This window comes from Athene noctua, chromosome 3 (genome assembly GCF_965140245.1).
Source record: "Athene noctua chromosome 3, bAthNoc1.hap1.1, whole genome shotgun sequence".
Classification (NCBI taxonomy): Eukaryota; Metazoa; Chordata; class Aves; order Strigiformes; family Strigidae; genus Athene; species Athene noctua.
This window is the reverse complement of record NC_134039.1, coordinates 4,865,133-4,878,138: the sequence shown is the minus strand read 5'-3', so window position 1 is coordinate 4,878,138 and position 13,006 is coordinate 4,865,133. Positions and strand designations below refer to the sequence as shown.

Sequence of the window (13,006 nt, the reverse complement as noted above, 5' to 3'; positions counted from 1 at the left end):
CTTAGATCTTCAAGGATATGGCATTAAAAAGTAAACTACGAAGTGGGCCAGGTGTAATTCCTCCTTTGAGGATTAATCTGATTGTTTTCATGGTTAGAGGTCATATATTTTTTCACCAGAAGAGGTCACCATAGTAGTTTACAAAAGGCAGATTTTTATTTGTATTGTAAAAGACCTTGCAAAAAGAGAGTTTCTTAGCTCGAGGGAGTAATTTCACTAATTGTGCTGTTAAAAAAATAAAAAAAAAATATTTTTATCATACACATCATGTTTCTACATACTATGAGTAACAGAACACAATAAATCAATTTGTGTAATGACAGAACGCTGTAGGTGAAGGGAAATCTTTCATTTTTAATATCTTGATGTTAATTACTTTTTAAATTTAAGAGTACCAAGAGTGTTCTTGACTTTGAGAAAACAGAATGTTTTTGCTATAAATCATCTTGTTTCAACTTTGTTAATTTAATTTCTACTTGTCTGCCACGATGTATTTAATGTTGTGGTCATTGCATTTGGAATGAAAGTAGGATAGAAAATATTATTTATCTTAATGTGCTTTCCAATTAAGAGGACATAATCAGATGTGAAATCACTGCAATGTTTTCAGGCTAAGTCGTAATGGGAAAACTGTGTAGGAATTGATATACGGGACTGGACAAAAAGCTTAGTTATTTCAGTGTTGTATCTCTGATAGTGGTCTGTTTTAAATACAAAAAAAAAAAAAAAAAAGAAGACTTTATTACAGAATTACTACCTATTAAATCAGGTAAAGCATTTCTGAATCTTTTCTTTTGCTTTCACCAGAGGTCACTACATTCTAGTCATATTCTCTTGATGGGCGCTTTAGTTTTGTAGTTTTCTCAGGCTTATGGAATAAGACTTTAAAGGCACGTGCTGTCCTAGAAGCTTTCTGCAGCAGAGCCACAAGCAAGGTGGATAGTCTTAGCATTTCAGCTGTGGTCACCTTCCCTGTTTCATCAGGGCTGGATCCTGAATTCCAGTGTTTTTTCTAGATGAGCTCAGCCTCTGTGGTACTCTTCCTTTGGGAAACAGACTTTACGCATCCTCTGACACGTTTCTTTGCTGCAAAAAGCAAAAGCATGTTTTCCAAACTGATTGACACCTGTAGTTCATAGCAGTACAGTACTAGAGGGTACACAATACCCTTAAGGATTCTGTTTTCAGGGTCCTCACTTGTTGCCTCTATCATAGGCCCTCCCTGCCCTCTCACATTGCTCGGTTGCTAGGAGACCTCGTGTAGTGACTGCATTTAGCCTCTATCTTTTATTAAACATTCCTGTGTTTGCAGATCTTGTTGGAGAGAAGGCTGAGATGTAAGATTAGGAGCTCCCACATCAGCTGCTGCTTAAGCTTTTCAGGATGGAGGGTCCTGCTGTGGCTTTATTTTGGAGTCAGGGCTTAAGTGGAGGATCTCATGAAAGAGTTCTAGGCTGCAGATGGGTCACATTGTTCTGTGTCTTTCCTGCAGTCACTGCTTGGTTTTGGCTTTTTGTAATGGTTTCTTCTGCATCATATGCCTTGAACACATCCTCCTGCTGTGTATATAGGCTAGGCTTCTCAGAGCACCCAAACTTCAGAGTACCCAAGTGATAGTTGGCTCACTTAAGCCAGCTAAGGCATGTGTGTATTTAACTGCTTTGTTTCTGAAATGGACCTCAGGATGGCTTTTCTTTCTTGAAGGTTGATGACACCATTTTCAAAGGGTGTGTTTTTAAAAGAGGATGCACTCTTCCTGTCTTCAGTAGAGGAGCTCTCTGGTTCCTTTATTTTTGTGTCTGCTTTTGTCTCTTCTCCCATTTAAGCTATGTAGTCATGCCATAGAATGCTGTGTCTTCTCTCACCTGCTAGCAGAGTAGAAACAAGGCTGCATGGTGTATAAGCTTAATTTAGTCTTTATGATTTATAGCAAAGTGTATATATTCTAATTGGTTTGAGGGCATTTTCTCCATCCCATCAAAGCAATCAGTGTTAGACATTAAATTTTTTTATCTAATTCCTGCATTTGTGTCAATTTATAACTCTAAATCTGCGCTTTGCCACATGGCATTAGCACTTGATGTCTTCTCCAGGTCTGTTTAACAATTTGATATGTTGATAGTCTAATACAGGAAGTATTAGTGGCCTCACCAGACCATTTCCTACTGATGATAATGGATCTCTTACAGATTATGGCATGCAGAGTAGGTCCCGTAATATTTAGTGGCATTTTGTGATATTTGTGTCGTGTATATTGCCTGTGTAACGGTAGGTGTTAAAGAGGTGTCCAGTCCCCAACACTGGCAGGTAAACTGCTTCAGTAGAAAAAATACACTCTTTCTTTTATTCTATGGAAGAGTCAGACTGTGTTAGGGTAGAATACATCTGAATAAAAATAACCACATGACTCAAAAGCTTCTGGTCTGTTCTTTTATTCTTTGTAAACCTGTGAGAGAGAAAGCAAGAGGGAGAATTCTTGTTTCGTTCTGAGCTTCTTGCTGGTCTGTGCCAAGATGAAAAATTAGATCAGGAATATTATATTATTACAATACAAATCATTATTAAAATAGATATGGAATATTATTTCATACATTAAACATATTAGGAAAACATTTGAGTCCACGAGTCTCTCAACACATTCCGTAAGTTTAAGTTGTCTTCTAAGTGATCTTGCTGGGTTGCCGTAGTCTTTCTGGAATCAAATGTAACTATCAGGCTTCTCAATGGGAATTATAATATAGTTATTCTTGTGGGTTATATTTCCTTGTGGGTTGCCCTAACTCAGTACAGAACATGTGTTGGATGACTGCTGTGTGCTTTTCAACTATATTAGATAGAAATCATTGTTCAGTAAGTGTGGATGAGATGGATTAACAAAGGGCCAGCTCATAATATCCTCGGTCAAATTTTATTCACTCTAGCTCTATAGAGTCTTCTGTGCAAAGTGGTTTCAGAATGTGGCCCAAGAGACTAGAGAAACATTTCTTACTTGAGAGTAAGTGGAGAGGTATATGCAGGATTTTTCCACTTCCTCTCCTCAAAATTTTGAGACCCTCCCAAATCAAAAGGTCAAGAAACATGGATATGATTATTTACAGTTCCAAAGTGGATATTCACATTGGATAGATTCCACTCCAGGAGCAAAGCTAAACCCTTCCCCTCCTATCAGAGGTGGTCCCTTCAGGTCAGGCTTTAAGACATGCTGTTGGGGAGCTGGAAGGCTCTTGTCAGGTACTGGTGGATCTACAGAGAAATGAAGAACTTTGGGCACTAACTTCTTGAATCTTCTTGAAACACTATTTGATTGTGTTTCCTTAGTGGTATCTTTCTGAATTAAGCGAATCTAGAAAAAAGTCCTGTTCAAAAATAATTGAGATTGTAGGTTTTGTTTTTGGTTTGGTTTTTTTTTGGTAGAAAAAATGTTGCCTGCCTAAATAGAACTAAAAAGTAAGTCTTCCTCTTCTACTCACCCAGCTCACTTGAATGGTGGTTGTCACAGGTGAAGTGACTAGAGCACCACTTGCTTCCCTCAGAGCATTCAACTTCATTCTGTATAGGAAACAGAAAATGTCGATAAACTGGAAGATAAAGATACTCCTGGTATGAAGTCAACAAATTCAGCATATTTATCAGGCGTGCGTGCATGCAAACATTTTTAAAAGAAATGTAAAACAAATCCATTTGTATTCAAACAACAGACTTTTAAACATTAAGTGCATTGGTTTCATCTAAGAGATGTGAGTCTGAATAAGCTAATGGTACTATAGGACACTTAGCAGTGACTGTCATCTTTTCTTCCATATATCGGGTATTTTATTTTCACATATGATGTCTCTCATCTTTACAAGAGCAAGCATGATGGTAGGAAATAAGTATTTTCAGTTTCAGTAGGTTTTCATAGCATTTGAGTAACTATTAAGCTAAACAGGTCACTAAACTGACATTTTCAACTCTAAGGACTGGAAAACCTTGAAGACAGGTTATCAGATTAAATTTTGGACATAAGTACACGTGTGCAAACATTTGGACTATTAAACCTTTATGCCTGCTTCTGAGGCTTCATTGTTTTGAGCTGCCATTCCTTGATTGAATCTTCGTGAGCACACACTATTCATTTAGCCATCCCACTTCCTCCTTTTACCCGAGCACCTAAATATTCCAATAAAAAAAGTGAAGAGAGCCTTGTGTGTGCTCTCCACCTAAAACACAGCTGCAGCTGAGAAAATACTCGTCTTTTTCATGTGTGCACTTTAATCACTCCAGCCGAACTCCTTCCCTTCTCCTGCTTCCCCCATGCAGTTATCCATAACCATACTGGAACATATTGTAAATTCCAGGCTATATATTTCATTTACACATGCTCCTGTATAAAATGTTGATTTTTGGTGTTAATGTGAGTATTTTTTTAATTCGGTCATCAATGACATTCTTGGGTAGAAGTTGATGGCTTTTCCACAAAAGTTTCTTAGTTGACCGATTTTATTAGATACGGATGGAAGTTATTTGCATACATCTTTTACTTTAAGTTTATTTTTTTAATATTTTTAAGAAAATCAGTAAAATAGAGTTATGCTAAAAATAGCATAAACATGATTATGTATTTTTTAATGTTTTAATTTGGGGGGGGGGGAAAAGACTTATGCAGTGGCTAGACTTAAGTAAAAGGAAGAAAAATATGAAGATGAAATGAGTTAAGGGCTTCCACCTGATGGCCAAAGAATATTATAGATGTGTTTTTCGGAGTTTTTTTCCTAGGCAACAGGGACAAGCACAGAATAATGGGATGCTCCTACTGACTTTAGCAGAGATATTAGATAGTACCAGCCCAGTGAAAAAATCAGTAATTATATTACATGTCAGTTCTTTACAGTGGATAAGCAGTTACTGCATGTTAAATGCTTTCCCTAGTATTACTGTGGCAATTTGAATTGCCAAGAGTATCCTTTACGACTAATAAAAGAGGAAGAGACTAACACAGGAGCATGAAGTATCTGGTCTGTCCTGTAGTTTCCTTACTTTGTGCTCTGCTTCCTGGAAGATAATTCGAGTTGCAGCGCTGCCTAAAGACCCTCTCACTGGTACATTTGTCAATACATTGTGGCTCTGGCTGTGCCTCTGGAGCAGGTTGAGTGCCCCGGACACAGACTGATGCTCTGTGTTTTTCCATATTTGCCTTGTGATCCTTCAACGGGTCACGGCAAATGTCCTGACAGTTTACGGCAGCTGTTCTGTTCAAAAGGACATGCAGCTTTTCTTTCCCTTTCTTTCCTCGTAGGAGTTCAGAGAAGGGTTGCTGAGAAAAATGAAGCGCTGACACTCAAAGGTGATTGCTGGATAGAGTAGCCAAGGATATTTATTAGCTCTATTTTGATCAAGCCTGATGTGGCTCTTACTTTTTTGATGTAATGGTTTGTTCTTATTCGTTCTTTTGGTTTCATTAGAGGAGTTTATCCCTGGTTTTCTGTTGAAGCCAAATGGCTTTCCAAATTTATGAAATCTGCTGAGAATCTTCCATCATGTATTTCTTTCTTCACCACTTGCAGGAGAAGGGGAAAAATACTCCTGGAAGCCTAAATAAAAAAGGTTTTGCGTGATTCATGTGGGTATAATCCCATTTTGAAAGCAAGGGTTCTGGAAAATTTCAGAAAGCTGGAGAAAGATCTCAAACTGACACACAGATGGATGTCAGTCATCAGGAGCGCATTTGGTGTACTGTTTAATTTTCAAGGGTTTTTTTGCAGATTTTGTCTGGTTCATGTTTTGTCCACAACAACCCCTCGCCATTTTTTGTTGACATTTCAGTGTAAACAAGTATTATTTTTGACTTTCCACAAAATTGGTGGGTTCTTTTTTTCTTTACCAGCAGGTAAATGTGAGGCAATAAATTTAAGGTTCTGAAAAGTGTTCATGTGTATAGGAGGAAAAGGAAGCAGGTTAGGGCTTTTTTAAAGGTGAATTTAGTGAGGTGAAGCTTGATCAGCCTTGACAGCCCTGGAAATGGATGTCTTCTATTTTTCGTTAGAAGTATACACAAAAACAGTGGAAGTTTCATAATCTTTTTTTTTTTTTTTCTTTTTTTTGGAAGGACCACCTATAATGCTGTGATATTTGTCCAGTTTCCATGCTCTTTTGGTCTTTGGCCTGTCTGAGACTGCCAACAAATGTGTTAATTGCTGTGGGTTTGGTAATGTGGACACCTGTCCAGGACAAAATGAACTGAAATCAGTAATTAATTTCAAATTTATTGAAGATGTAGGTTCCTCTTTATTCCTTCTTCTTCCTCCTTCTTGTCAACAATTTATTTTTCCTTTCCATAGACTGTGCAACCTTATTGACTTCAGCAGAGTTTCCTGGGTGTAACCAAGATGGGTTGTTGGTAGCTGAAATAAAATCATAGATTCTGGAATTTGCCTTGAGAATCAAATAACTTCAGGACAGATATAATTTTAATTTTAGCTTTTAAAGGTACTGTCAGAGGATATTCAAGGAATAACCTACATCTAAGAAGTTTGGGCTTCCTCAGCACTTATCTGCTTGTCTCCCTTCCACACAGTTTTGTATTTAAGTGTCCCAATGATTCTAATCTGCAGTTTCTATAGAAATGATTCTTCCACTGCCATCAGTGCTGTCTGTTAGGATCGAGACTGAATAAACTGCCACTGAGTGGCAGAAGCATGCTTTTGATACCATTTTGTGTGGCATGTTTGTTTTCAGTTGAAATGCTGTGGATATCTTCCCTTGTCAAAGGGTAAGTTACAACCCTGTCAACAACATCACAGAAGCTATGCTTTCTAGTTGTGTTTCTTCTTCTAAGACTCTGAACACATATATTTCTGAGTTTGCAGATAAGGACGTGGAACTCTGCTTCAGAAATGTTCTTTCAGGTCAAGCTTTGGTATAGCTTTCTGCCTAATTACAGAAAGAAGTGCTCAAGACTTCTCAGTCTACTGCAAAGCTTCAGTGCTACTCCTCCAGCTGGTCTATTAGGTCTATATAGACAGTGTTCTGCTTCCTTTGGTGGAAATAAGAGATCCTTAGTAAAAGACTTGAAGACAAGTGCTACTGAGTGATGATACCAGGAACCTGCTAAAAATGTAGGCAATTTAATAAGTGAGAGGGCATTTTGCAAGATTCCTGAAATGCAAGGTTTTCCTTTGAAGATTGCTCTTGAATTGTGCTTTGACTCTTAGGCTTGAATAAATGTTTGCATTTAGACAGCCCACCAACTTAGAAGTATTACTTGCAGAAGCTCTAGATAATACATTAATTTTAAAAAAAATCAAACTTGTGGAGCTAATTTGCTGTGTACTTTCTTGTGCTTCTGCCTTGAAACTGTGCTGTAAACATTCTTAGCTTTCTACTAATCCTTGGTTTTAGTCAGGCTGAAAGTGCCATAAAAACAGAGGAAGACTGTGCATATTTTCTTGGTTCTCATTCCAGACAAAACAAGGAGGTAGAAGTGAGTACAGAAATGTTAACCTAACTGTGTTAAAAATCAAAATTGACGTGAAGTTTTACATATTAGTGTAGCGGTTTTTTCTTATCTGTTTTTCAGCTTTGAAATATTTTGGTCTCTTCAACCATTCAGAATGTCAGTTTTAAAGAGCTGTTGGTATTGTTATTCAGTGAAAATTGTGATTTAAGTGCGTTCACTCTTTGGGTGCTTTAGAATTCCCCAGGTGCAGATTGCAAGGATGTTTAAGTTAAAATCTAAATATTTTCCAAAGCCATAATTTATGTAGTAGGTGTTTGGTGACTCTGAGTTACTGGATACAGTTTGGGTTGGAACAAAGCCTAGAAGCTGTATTTTGGTTATGCTAGCATGTTGCAGTGGGGGAGGAAAACAAGAAAGGAAGGAACAAAGATCTCAACAAATCTGACCATGTTGTGATCTATACTAATCTGCTATCTTTAGAAGTATCTCAGACTATACTGATCCTTGGTTATGCACGAGTGCTTTTTGGTATTGTGCCTTAGAGGAAAGTGATATTAAGATGTATAGCATTCATTTATTTTATAGAATGTATATGTACTGCTCGCCTCAGTCGCCAAGGTGAGCAGCTCCCGTACCGGCAGGATCTGCAGGTCCGTTGTGGTGCACAGTGGGGGGGTCCTGAACTAGGGGAGCCTCAGAGGTAGCTGAGAGACCTGCCAAGAGCCTACAGCTTGTGCCGTAGCGTCTGATGAGACCTGGGTGCAGGCTGAGCCTCAACCCCCCTCAAAAAGAAACCCCTGGGGACCGCTAGTGAGCAGGGTGGGCAAACAGCACGTGGCACGGCAGTTGGTGTGCGGGAAGGGCGTTGGAGCTCTGCTGTCTCAAGCAGTGGTACCAGCCTGGCAGAAGGCTGTGTCCTCTCTAAACTCTGCACCCGCCGTGAGTGACACAGCTCCCCAGACAGAGCTCTGGTGGGAACGTGGTGTCCCCCAAGTGTCAGGCTGCAGAGTGGGCCCAATATGCAGACCTGACCCACTCCTGAGGGAAGTCTGCTGCCTCCCTGGGGCAGATGCAAAGAGTAAACTTCTTACCCTGGTATGGCCCTCAGGTTATTATCCATTATTGATTTTATCAGGTAGGCAGCAGTGAAGCTGCTACAAGAAGTCCAAGGGCAATCACGAGAGACTTCAGGGCCTTGGGATGACTGGTTAAGGGATCAGGAGCACAAGTAGTGTTCTCCTCTATCCTTCCAGTTCCAGGGAGTGATGAGGGAAGAAACAGGAAGACCCAGCAGATCAATACCTGTCTCTGACACTGATGTCACTGGCAGAATTTTTGTTTTTTCGATCACAGGTAGGTCTACAGGACACCAGGCCTGCTGGGGATAGACGGGGGGCACTCATCTCAAGGGAGGAAAAGGATCTTTGCACGGGAGTTAGCAGGGCTCATTGAAAGAACTTTAAACTAGATTTGAAGGGGAAAGGGATAAAACCAGACTTGCTAAAGATAAGCCTGGGAGTGTCATGCCAATGTTTGGGAGGCAGTGTGCTAGAGAGGTCCTTCAGTCCGCTCCACGATGTGCTGAGTACACTGGAGCATATTTAAAGTGTCTCTGTACTAATGTGCGCAGCATGAGAAATAAACAAGAGGAGCTAGAAGTTTTGGCCCAGTCCCAGAGGTATGACATCACTGGCATAAGCAAAACCTGGTGGGATGCATCCGGTGACTGGAGTGCCATGATGGATGTTTGTAGCATCTTCAGGAGTGATAGGCAGGGAAGACAAGGTGTAGGGGTGGTGCTGTGTGTAAAGGAGGGGTTGGATTGCATGGCACTTAGAGTTGGTGATGACACAGTTGAGAGCCTCTGGGTAAGGATGACGGGGAAAGCAAGTAAAGAGGATGTTGTTGTGGGAGTCCACTGTCAACCACCCAGCCAGGACGATGACACCGATTAATTATTCTACAAGGAATTAAGGAATATCTTTAGACCAGCTGCCCTTGTCCTTATGGGTGATTTTAACTTCCCAGGCATCAACTGGGAATATCATACAGCGGAAGAAACAGGACCAGGAAATTTCTGAAGCGTGTTGAAGATAACTTCTTGGTTAGCTGACGAGCAAAGATGCCCTCTTAGATTTGTTGTTTGTAAACAGAGAGGGACTTGTGGACAAAGTGGTGATTGGTGGCTGTCTTGGTCACAGTGATCATGAAGCTGCTGAGTTTCAGTAGCTGGTGGCAGGAGAAAAACTGCCAGCAAACTGTTGATCCTGGATATGGGGAGAGCAGACTTCAGGCAGCTGAAAGAGTTAGTAACGTTCTCTGTGAATCTGCTTTTGAAGGTATTGGTATCCATGAATGTTGGTCACTTTGTAAGAGCTTCTCTTAAGAGCACAGGAGCAGGTAATTCCAAAGTGTTGGAAGTCAAGCAAGTAGGGCAGAAGGCTGTCTTGGCTGAGCAGGGATCTTCTAGAACTAAGGCAAAAAAGGAAAGTGTATGGACATTGGAAGTAAGAACAGGCGACACAGGAGGACTACAGAGATGCTGTTCACCGTGGTAGAGAGGAAATTTGCCTGGCCAAAGCTCAGTTAGAGTTCAAGCTGACCAGCACTGTGAAGGACAATAAAAAGGGCTTTTAAAAATATGTTAATGGCAAAAGGAGAATCAGAGATAGCACTGGGCTGTTGCTTGATGAGGTCAGTCACTTCACAAATAGGGATATAGACAAAGTGAAGACAAAGCGGTCGATATGCCAGAGGGAAGGGATGTGCCATCCAGAGGGACCTGGACAGGCTGGAGAGGCAGCCTCTGCAAACCTCATGGAGTTCAACAAGGCCAAGTGCAAGGTCCTGCCCATGGGTCAAGGCAATCCCAAACACAAACACAGGCCGGGTGAAGAGCAGATTGAGAGGAGCCCTGCGGAGAAGGACTTGGGTGTATTGGTGAATGGAAGACTGACTATGAGCCAGCAATGTGCACTCACAGCCCAGGCCAACTGTATCCTGGGCTGCATGAAGAGAAGTGTGGGCAGCAGGTCAAGGGAGGGGATTCTCCCCCTCTACTCTGCTCTCGTGAGACACCAACTCCCCCCCCTGCAGTGCTGGGTCCAGCTCTGGGAGCACCAACATAAGAAAGACATGGACCTGCTCGAGTGTGTCCAGAGGAGACCACGAAGATGATCGGGGGCTGGAGCCCCTCCCTTATGAGGACAGGCTGAGAGAAGGCTCTGGGGAGACCTTAGAGTGACCTCCCAGGACTTAAAGGGGGCTACAGGAAAGATGGGGAGTGTATCAGGGAGTGTAGGGATAGGACAAGGACTAACAGTTTTAAACCAAAAGAAGGTAGATTTAGATTAGATCTAAGGAAGAAATTCTTCGTTGTGAGGGTGGTGAGACACTGGCACAGGTTGCCCAGAGCAGCTGTGGCTGCCCCCTCCCTGGAAAGGTTCAAGGCCAGGTTGGACGGGGCTTTGGGCAACCTGGGCTAGTGGAAGGTGTCCCTGCCCATGGCAGGGGGGTTGGAACTAGATGATCTTTAAGGTCCCTTCCAACCCAAATCAGTCTGTGATTCTGTGATAGGATTTAATGCCTTCTTCACCTCTGTCTTCAACACTGATGATGGGCCCTAGGAACCCTGGAGCCCTTTATTGGAAGACCATGACTGGGGTATGATAAACTCCCAGCTGATCCTGAACTTGTTTGAGAATTGCTGCTCCGGCTGGATGCACATAAATTGATGGGGCCCAATGGGATTTATCCCAGGGTACTGAAAGAGCTGGCCAATGTTATTGTGGGACCTCTCTCCATTATTTTTCAATGGTCTTGGGAGTCTGGAGATGTCCTAGTCTACTGGAAGTTGGCAAATGTTGTCCCAATTTTCAAGAGAGATAAGAAGTAAGACCTTGGTAATTATAGGCCTGTCAGTCTCACTTCTGTGCCTGGTAAAATTATGGAGAAGGTTCTAGGAGTTACTGAAAAACACTTGAAAGACAATGCAGTCATTGGTCATAGCCAGCATGGGTTCACAAGGGGAAAGTCCTGCTTAACCAACTTAATTTCCTTTTATGACAAAGTCACCCATAGTTTACCAAGAGAAGATAGTAGATGTGGTGGGTTTGGATTTTAGCAAAGCTTTTGGTACTGTCTGTCACAGTATTCTTCTGGATAAACCATGCAGCACACAGCTAGACGAGTCCATAATACACTGGATGAGCAACTGGTTAATGGGTTGGGCTCAAAGGGTTATAGTAAATGAGGTTACATTAGGCTGGTGGCCAGTCATCAGTGAGGTTCCCCAGGGCTCAACTTTAGGGCGATGTGATCAGGATGCAGGATCAAATGTACATTAAGTAAATTTGCCAACTAAGTTTACTAAACTAGGAGGAGCTGTGGACTCCCTTGAGGGTATAGAGGCCATACAGAGATATCTGGATAGACTAGAGAACTGGGCAATTACCAAGTGTATGAAATTTAACAAGAGCAAGTGCTGGATTTTCCACCTGGGATGGGGCAATCCTGGTTATACATACACAGAAATTGAGGGACAAGAGGCTGAAGAGCAGCCCTGTGGAAAAGTTCTGGGGTTTTCGGTCGATGACAAGTTGAATATGAGTCAATAGTGTGCCCTGGCAGCCAAAAGGGCCAACTGTGTCCTGGGGTACATCAAGCAAAGCATAGCCAGCTGGTCAAGGGAGGTGATTGTCCTACTGTAGACTGCACTGTTTTTGCCTCACCTTGAGCAGTTTAGGATGGCTCAGTATAAGAAGGACATCATACTACTAGGGTGTGTCCAGAGGAGGGCCACCAAGATGGTGAAAGGCCTCGAGGGAAAGACTTCTGAGAAGTGACTGAGGTCATTGGGTTTGTTCAGCTTGGAGGAGAGAAGGCTGAGGAGTGACCGTATTGCAGTCTACAACTTCCTCAAGGTGGGCAGTGGAGGGGGAGGTGCTGATCTCTCTGATGAGCAGCAATAGGGCACAAGAAAATGGCATGAAGCTGTGTCAGGGGAAGTTCAGGTTGGACGTTAGGAAAATGTTCTTCACTAAGAGGGTGGTCCATCACTGAAATGGGCTCCCCAGGGAGCTCCAAGCCTGACAGAGTTCAAGGAGCATCTGGATGACAGTCTTTAGTCGTATGATATAGTTTTAGGTAGTCCCGCAAGGAGCAGGGAGTTGGACTTGATGATCATTATGGGTCTCTTCCAACTTGAGATATTCTACGATTCTATTTTGAACATGCAAAGGTTGACATTTCACTTTCTGGTTTTATGTTTATAAATTGTTTAATGATCTAGAAATGTTTCATATACATGTTAGTTTTATGAATTATATTCTTGTACCTTCATTCCTTATTTTTTTAAAAAATTTAAGTTTTGTAAAGAAATAAAAGAAGAATATTGTGTTTTTCCTTATGATATACTGATGGAATGGAGCTTAAACCATCCTTTTATTCATTCAAATCACATTCAGGAACAGATTATATCTCCCTTTTACATAGTGACTGGTGTATGCATATAAAAAGTTAACGGATTAGGCTCAATCCTTTTTATCGCATCTTTCATCTAAACAAGCTCAT

General features: G+C 41.5%; 1 protein-coding gene across 2 annotated transcripts in view; it reads left to right on the top strand.

Annotated features, from left to right (window-relative positions):
- LOC141958853 (potassium voltage-gated channel subfamily KQT member 1-like) overlaps positions 1–13,006 on the top strand; it is a 513,504-nt gene that overhangs the window by 31,983 nt on the left and 468,515 nt on the right. The window lies entirely within an intron of this gene.